Genomic DNA, 8,661 nt, shown 5'->3' with positions numbered 1-8,661 from the left:
ACACACACATGCACACACACACACACATGCACACACACACACACACATGCACACACACACATGCACACACACACACATGCACACACACACACACACATGCACACACACATACACACACACATGCACACACACACATGCACACACTTCCCCATTTTTCAGTTTGAATAAGACAAAGAACTCCTGGGTTGCACGACATTCATTAACGTTAACTGCAGAAGATGGCCAGCTATTTTTCTACTTACCTGATTCTTGAAGGGTCCCCGGTCCTCCCCGGGTGGCCCTCACTGGCACTCTTTCTTTCCATCTGGCCCAATTCCTCTTGGCTTAACTTAGGGGGATGCAGAGCCACTGGCTGCTGCCTCTGTGGAGACCCTCTTACGTATATAAAACAGACTCCTGCTCTCTGTCAGACTTAGTGGTACCCAGCAGTTGAGTATTCACCAAAGCAATGCGGATCAGTGAACACCACAGGCCTCAGGAGGAGGCTTAGCCAACCGCAAAACCCTGTCTAGTCAGCCCTTTCCTCTTCTACAGCGCTACCTCAGCTTTCTGAATCTCCCCACAGCTCTTCCTCAGACAGTCTGCTTTTCAAGGATCTGTGCTTCCTAGTTCTGTCTGGGGACAGACTAAATAGACTCTCTGAACCCCACAGTACGGTATACCATGGAAGTAAGTAGCATCCTCTCCTGGCTTCTGCCGGCAGGGTCTGTCTCTAAGTTACCCAGCTAAGCTTCCTGCAGAAGTCCTTGGCTGGAACCAGATACAGTCTCACAGCCCTTAACCTAACTGTCACCCAGTGAAAGCCCAAATGTTTTGGAGGTAAAAGCTGGAAGAGAAACCATGGGTATGGTAGATTAAACACCTAGATCTTTGTTCTGGTCACCATGGCCCTTGAAGATCGCCTGTGCCGACTCTGCTCCACAGATGAGTGGGTATCGGCTCAGGGAGTTAAAGGGCATGCCTAGGGTTGCTGGCAGGCCATTGTCAAGGTCAGGACTGGAATACAGGCTTGTTGGGGGAGGAAAGCAGTTCTCCACACCGCACCACTTCTTACAGAATCCTGTTCTCCTCTCTCTCTCTCTCTCTCTCTCTCTCTCAACACCCCCACTCTCCGTGTAAACATTGCTTTTTAAAAGTTGATTGTAAGTTCATAAATAATACAAGGATACATTCTCCTTCTTAAAAAATTAAAGTACTCAAAGGCCTGAAAGATGGCTCAGCAGTTAAGAGCACTTACTGCTCTTGTAGAGGACCCAAGTTCAATTCCCAGCAACCACATGGAAACTCTAAGTTGCTTATCGTTCCAGTTCCAAAGAACCTGAAGCCCTCTTCCGGCCTCCAGGGCCACCAGGCATGACCAGGGTGCACAGACACACATGAAGGTGCTCACACACACATGAAGGTGCTCACACATACACATCAGAAATGAAAAATAGATCTTGCCGGAGGTGGGGGTGGGGGTGGGGGTGACTCACACCTTTAATCCCAGCACTTAGGAGGCAGAGGCAGACAGATTTCTGTGAGTTCAAGGCCAGACTTGTCTACAGAGTGAGTCCCAGGACAGCCAAAGCTACGGATAGAAACCCTGTCTGAAAAAACAAGTTAGATATATGATAGATAGATAGATGATAGATAGATATTAGATAGATAGATATTAGATAGATAGATAGATAGATAGATAGATAGATAGATAGATAGATAGATAGATAGATAGATAGATAGATAGAAGAGAGAGAGAAATAGAAAAATAAAACAAGAGGTTAAACACACCTCTGACCCCAGCACTCAGAAGGCAGAGGCAGGCAGATTTCTATGAGGCCAACCTGGTTTACAATATGAGTTCTAGGACAGTCAGAGCCACATAGCAAGACCCTACCTCAAAAACCAAAAACTCCCACAAGATTTACTAGAACATCATGGTGAACTCCCACCCTTGGGAGGCAGAGGCAGGCACATCTCTGTGAGCTAGAGATCAGATTGGTCTATATGGTGAGTTCCAAGCCAGTCAGGGCTACATAGTGAGACCCTGTCTTTTAAAATTAAACTAAAATAAATAAGGGCTGGAGAGATGACTCAGTGGTTAAGAGTGCTGGCTGCTCTTCCAGAGGTCCTGAGTTCCATTCCCAGCACCCATGTGGCAACTCACAACTGTTTGTAGCTTTACTTCCATGGGACTTGGCACCTTCACACAGCCATACATGCAGGCAGAAAATAAATAAATCATCAAAAAATTTTAATTAAAAAAAAAAAAGACTAGGTTTGTGGCTCAGCAGAGCACTCATGGAACCTGTGCAAGACCCCGAGTCTCATCTCTAGAACCACAGAAGACCGGCACGGACAATGCTATTGATAGCACTATCTTCCCTAAGAGCAGGCCCTCTTCTCCCTACAGAGTTCCTGCTAGCAGCTTGGGAACCACTGTGCTGTGCTTTCTATGTGTGTACGATGGGCAGACGAACTTTTCTATAGCTCTAAGACACTGCTGCGTGAACTTAATTGCTTCATTCTATGTAGCTAGTGTGTAAGTGATGTGTTCATTCTATGTAGCTAGTGTGTAAGTAATGTGTTCATTCTATGCAGCTAATGTATAAATGTGTTTATTCTGTGTAGCTAGTGTGTAAGTGATGTGTTTATTCTATGCAGCTAGTGTGTAAGTAATGTGTTCATTCTATGCAGCTAGTGTGTAAGTAATGTGTTCATTCTATGCAGCTAATGTATAAATGATGTGTTTATTCTGTGTAGCTAGTGTGTAAGTGATGTGTTCATTCCCCTCAGCTGAACATCTTAGAACGTATGTCTGTCTGCGCTTATACCATCCTCTCTCAGAACTACCTTGTAGCAGTCCATGGGACAAGAGGATGTGGCCTATTTACCTAGTCTCTTACTGATGGCCAGAGAGTTCATTCCTAATTCTCACTATTGAAAGTGGGGTTGATGGAGAGACAGACAGACAGACAGACAGACAGACTGAGGTCCAGGTGATGATGGCTTACACATTTAATTCCAGCACTGGGGGTGGGGGGTGGGGATAAAGGAAGATAGAGTTCAAGGCCAGCCTGGTCTACAGAGTGAGTCTCAGGACAGCCAGGGCTACACAGAGAAACCCTATCTCGAAAAACAAACAAACAAACAACAACAGTAAATAATTTTTTTGAAAAAAGAATAGAAAAGGAAAAAAAAGACTTAAGAACAATAACACTAAGCAGACTACTGACCCGGGTCAACAGTGTGTGGCTGCAGTGCCCACCCTGGGCCTGGAAAGGCCTTCAGGAACAGTTCGTACTGAAACAGTGTGTGTGAGTGCCGCACGTATGAACAAGTAGATGGTCAGAGTTTACACTGTAACTGTGTGTGCTGGGTGTGTGTGTGTGTGTGTGTGTGTGAACACCAAAGGCAGACATAAAGGAGCAGAGAGGCCAGAGAAGCAGGAACACCTACACTCATGGAGCATTTCCAGGCTGACAGGCAAATGTTTGGTCAGTGCTACATGCCCACCCTGCCAGCCCTTCGGGAAGCCACAGGGGGACAAAAATGAGATACCTGCACTCAAGTAGGAGACGCAAGCACTGGCATTTGTGCTAAGTACCAAAGACACTAAAGGACATACTGCCTGCTCTTTCGAATCAGGCAGGCAGTTCAGTGCAAACCCATGAATGACACCCACGGACAGAGTATGTGAAAGACCCAGAAAACCCTGGCTGGAGACGTAGCTCAGTTGGTACAGTGCTTGCTTAGAATACACAGAACCCTGCGTCAGAGCCCCAGCATTGCAAAAACCAAACATGGTATGAACACCACAAAAGAGGTAGAGGCAGGGGGACTATTCAAGAGCATCCTCCTGCATACAGTGAGTTCAAGGCCAGCCTGGGATATGACTCTGTCCCAGGCATTGAATACTCTAAGGGTACCCTGTAGTACATACCCAAGATGCCCCTGGCTTCCTCCTTTTCTATTCTGTCCCTGCAACACAAGGTCACAGAGTCCAGCTGAACAAAATCTTCCTTTGGTGAATAGAAAATTCACAGAAGCCTGCCTCTGCTTCTCCCTCCCTTGTGGCAGCTGGTCCTCGCCTCTCCCATGCCACATTCGACTTGTACAGCTTCCTCCTCCTCCTCCTCCTCCTCCTCTTTCTCCTCCTCTGCCCACATACTTACCTCTTCTCTAAACATGTATGGGTGTTTCACATGCATGTGTGTCTGTGTACCACTTGCATGCCTGGTGCCCGTGGGAGGCCAGAAGCGGGCATTGGATTCCCTAGAACTGGAGTGGCAGACATTGTGAGACACTGTATCACCGAGAATCAAACTTGTATCCTCTGGAGGAGCAGCCTAGCAGCCTTGTTTTTAAGATATCTTGTTTTTAAGATAGGGTCTTGCTATGCAGCCCAGGCTAGCCTTGAGTTTACAGTGTAGTCCAGGTTGGCTTCAAATGTATTTCAATTCTCCTGTGCTCTGGAATTATAGACATACAGACATACCCAGTATGAGGCCCCCATAGACTCATGTGTTTGAATAATTGGTCATAGAAAATGGCATTATCAAGAGGTATGGCCTTGGGCTGGTGAGATGGCTCAGCAGGTAAGAGCATTGACTGCTCTTCCGAAGGTCCTGAGTTCAAATCCCAGCAACCACACGATGGCTCACAACCACCCGTAATAAGATCTGATGCCCTCTTCTGGTGCGTCTGAAGACAGCAACAGTGTACTTATTTATAATAAATAAATCTTTGCGCCTGAGTGAGCGGGGCCAACTGGAGCAAGCGGGGTTGACCGGAGCAAGCAGAGGTTCTAAATTCAATTCCCAACAACCACATGAAGGCTCACAACCATTTGTACAGCTACAGTGTACTCATATACATAAAATAAATAAATCTTTTTTTTAAGGAGGTATGGCCTTATTGGAGTGGGTATGGCCTTGTTGGATGAAGTGTGTAACTGGGGTGGGCGTGGGGTGCTTTAGGTCTTCTGTGCTCAAGCTATGTCCACTGAAGTGCAAGTCAGTCTCCTGCTGTCTGCAGATCAAGATCCGCAGAACTCTCAGCTCCATGTCTGCCTTCATGCTGCAATGCTTCCCGCTAGGATGATAATAGACTAAGCCTCTAAAACTGTAAGCCACCCCAGTTAAATGTTGCCCTTTGTAAGAGTTGTTGAGGTCATGGTGTTTCCTCACAGCAATAGAAACCCTAACTAAAACATTTAGCACACTTGCCTACCTCCCTGACAAGCACCGCCCCGCCCCCCCCACACCTTCTCCTGTTCCCCTGCATCTCCATCTCTGCTGCGTCTTCCTCCACCAATCTCCACCATCTCCCTCCCTCCAGCTTCTCCCTCCACTACAGAGTGGCCACACTGCAGAGTGCTAAGCAGCCCAGTCCTACCATGCATGTCTCAGCCTGGCATCTTATACATGTTGTCCCACCTCCAGAGCTTTGACTCTGATGTCTACAGCACAGAGCAGACCAGTGATGTGGACAGAACCTGCCTTGGGAGGACTCCTGGGAAAACACAAGGATATGGATGGAGTACACACTTACAGGGGACCACAGGTAGGTAGGTCCTTCGCCAAACGTGAAGAGTAGGGCTGCGACCTTCGGCAACACCAGGGTCTCAAGGGACAAAGAACCACTATCAGCGATCAGCGGTAACAGGACAGTTTGTGGTCCCCATCAAAGCACCCTCCCGAGCTGGCAAGGTGGCTCAGCCAGTTAAAGGACATGCCATGCAAGCCTGATAGAACCCACAGTGGGAGAAGGGAGATGAATCTGGAAAGTTCTCTGGCCTCCATTCTTGCACCATGGCACACAATAATTATAACAGTAATTTTAAAGCATCCCCCAGTCTGAGTCAGATAAGCCCTTGAGTCTGCCTTCTCAACTCAGCCCTTCTCAGAACGCTGTGGAAAGCATCCCTGACCTCACCTCCTTCCCACAATACCTCAGGAAGCCTTGACCCCAGCACTCTCACCTGCGACCTCTGTGGTCCCTTCTCTGTCCCTCTGCAGGAGCCACTGTGTCCCATGAGGTGGCCCACTTCCTCTTTTTTTTTTTTAATGATTTTTTTTAAAGATTTATTTATTTATTTATTATTTGTAAGTACACTGTAGCTGTCCTCAGATACTCCAGAAGAGGGCATCAGATTTTGTTACGGATGGTTGTGAGCCACCATGTGGTTGCTGGGATTTGAACTCGGGACCTTCGGAAGAGCAGTCGGTGCTTTTAACCACTGAGCCATCTCGCCAGCCCGATTTGTTTGGTTTTTTTTTGTTTTTTGTTTTTTGGTTTTTTGTTTTGTTTTTTTTTTGTTTTTTGAGACAGGGTTTCTCTGTATAGCCCTGGCTGTCCTAGAACTCACTCTGTAGACCAGGCTGGCCTCGAACTCAGAAATCAGCCTGCCTCTGCCTCCCAAGTGCTGGGATTAAAGGCATGCGCCACCATGCCTGGCCGATTTGTTTTTATTGCATGTGTTTTTCCTGCACATGTGTCTGTGTGTGTGAGGGTATCTGGTCCCCTGTAACTGGAGGTACAGACAGTTGTGAGCTGTCATGGGGGTAGTAGGAATTGAACCCAGGTAATGTCTGATATGGGTTTGAGAATGTTCAGAGACAGTGAGATCTACTTGGCTCAGGGCCTGGGAGATCTGAGTGAAAGATTTCAGGAGTGCCTGCGAACGGGAAAGAAGAGCAGCCCATGCTCTTAACCTTTAACCCATCTCTCCAGCTCCTGCCCATTTCCTCTTAGCGTCTCACCTCTCACCTCCAGGACCCCACTTCCTCATGCCCCATCTCCTTCCCCACTGGTCCCCCCTAATGCTCACCCAGCTCCTTCTCGGTCACTCATGTTTGCTCTCAGCCTCTCTCTTTCCCGTTCGCAGGCACTCCTGAAATCTTTCACTCAGATCTCCCAGGCCCTGAGCCAAGTAGATCTCACTGTCTCTGAACATTCTCAAACCCATATCAGACATTACTCCCATTCCTCCATCTCCACTCCCAGGATGGGGGACTCCATGGTAACCCCAGGCAAGACCTAGAGTGGATCCTCACCCACACCTACCCCCATCTGTCTGTCTGTCTGTCTGTGTTTGTTTTGAGATAGGGTGTCTCTGTGTAGCTCTCTCCCTGACTATATTTGAACTTGTTCTATAGAATAGGCTGGCTTCAGACTCACAAAAAATCTGCCTGCCCCTGTTTCCTGATAGCTGGGGCCAAAGGCATGCTACCACCACGCCTAGGTCTTTTTAATATTTTTAAAATGAGATTTATATGATAAGTCCCTGGAATGAGAGTTGCAGAGGGTTGTGACTCGCCCTGTGGGTACTGAGACTCAAACCTGATCTTCTGCAAGGGCGGCCAGTGCTCTTCGCCACTGGGCTCTCTCTACAGCCCACCTCCTGCCATTCTTGAATTCCTGCCCAATTTTGGAGACACAAGCTGCCCCATGGGTTGAAGGCTAGAATATGGACAGACACACAGATGTGCTTGATTTAGAGGCCACAGCACAAATGAGCGACTGCTTCTCAGTGGAAGGGTCACAGGCAGCAGCCAGCTCCATGGCCCACGTCACACGGCAGGCAGTCCAGACCTCTCCACAGACCACAGAAGAGATGGCAGAGGCAACCTGTTCACCTCAGCCTGGGCTTTGCCAGTCACTCACTGAGCTGGCCACACTTCCCCTATAGGCCTGCCCTACCCAGCTCTGGTCCTGTGTTGTCCCTCGAGGTCACCTGTCCTTTGAAGTGACTCCAGATAGAGGCTCGGCTCTCCACTAGCCTTCATTGTTTGGATGCTTAGCATAACTCCTCAGTGTCAAGTTTCCTTAAACTGCTAAATACCTATTCTTACCCCATCTTTTTCCCCCTTTGGGATAAGATCTCCTATAGTCCAGGCTGTTCTTGGACATCCTATGTGACTGACAATGACCTTGAACTCCTGGTCCTCTTGCCTCCACCTCCAGAGTGGTAGAATTCACAGGTGTGTGCCACCAAACCTGTCTGTCTGTCCTCCTTTATGTGTGTATGGGCATGCATGTGAGTGTGTACATGTGCGTGCAGGCGCTGCTAGTACCACTGTCTTAAGTACACTGGGACAAGGAACCATGAGCAAAAAGCCAGGCAGCAATGGGTTAAAGCTGCAGCCCTCCAGCAGCCCAAGGGCTGCCTCTGCCAGCTTACCATTGCTACTTTGAATCACAAACAGCATGCAGGTCTCAATACAGTCCACTCACTTACTGTCACATCTGTGGCTTTGGCTGGGACTGAGGCTATTCCCACTTAACCCTATTACTTGGCTAATTCTTCCAGGTTGACGGCTGCTAGTGATGGTGTCTTAACACCATCACAGAATAGAATATTCAAGGGGCTGGAGAGCCCCTCCCAGGAATTTTGCATAGGGCCAAGAGCAGAACAGGCAACAGGTAGGACCCAAAGGGATTGCTTTCAAACGTGTGGGCCAGTATGGGTACTGCATAGCCCTGGGGCCCAGGCCCTGGGCAATGTAGACATTTGTCTATAGAATAGTTGTGATGTGACCAGTGTTCTGGCAGGGCCAAAGGGAGAAAAGAAGCCAGTGGCAGACATTCCATCCTTCACCCTTCTTTTCTTCTTCTTCTTCTTCTTCTTCTTCTTCTTCTTCTTCTTCTTCTTCTTCTTCTTCTTCTTCCTTCCTTCCT

This window comes from Mus caroli, chromosome 17 (genome assembly GCF_900094665.2).
Source record: "Mus caroli chromosome 17, CAROLI_EIJ_v1.1, whole genome shotgun sequence".
Classification (NCBI taxonomy): Eukaryota; Metazoa; Chordata; class Mammalia; order Rodentia; family Muridae; genus Mus; species Mus caroli.
The sequence above is the reverse complement of the archived record's forward strand: the minus strand, read 5'-3'. Positions refer to the sequence as shown.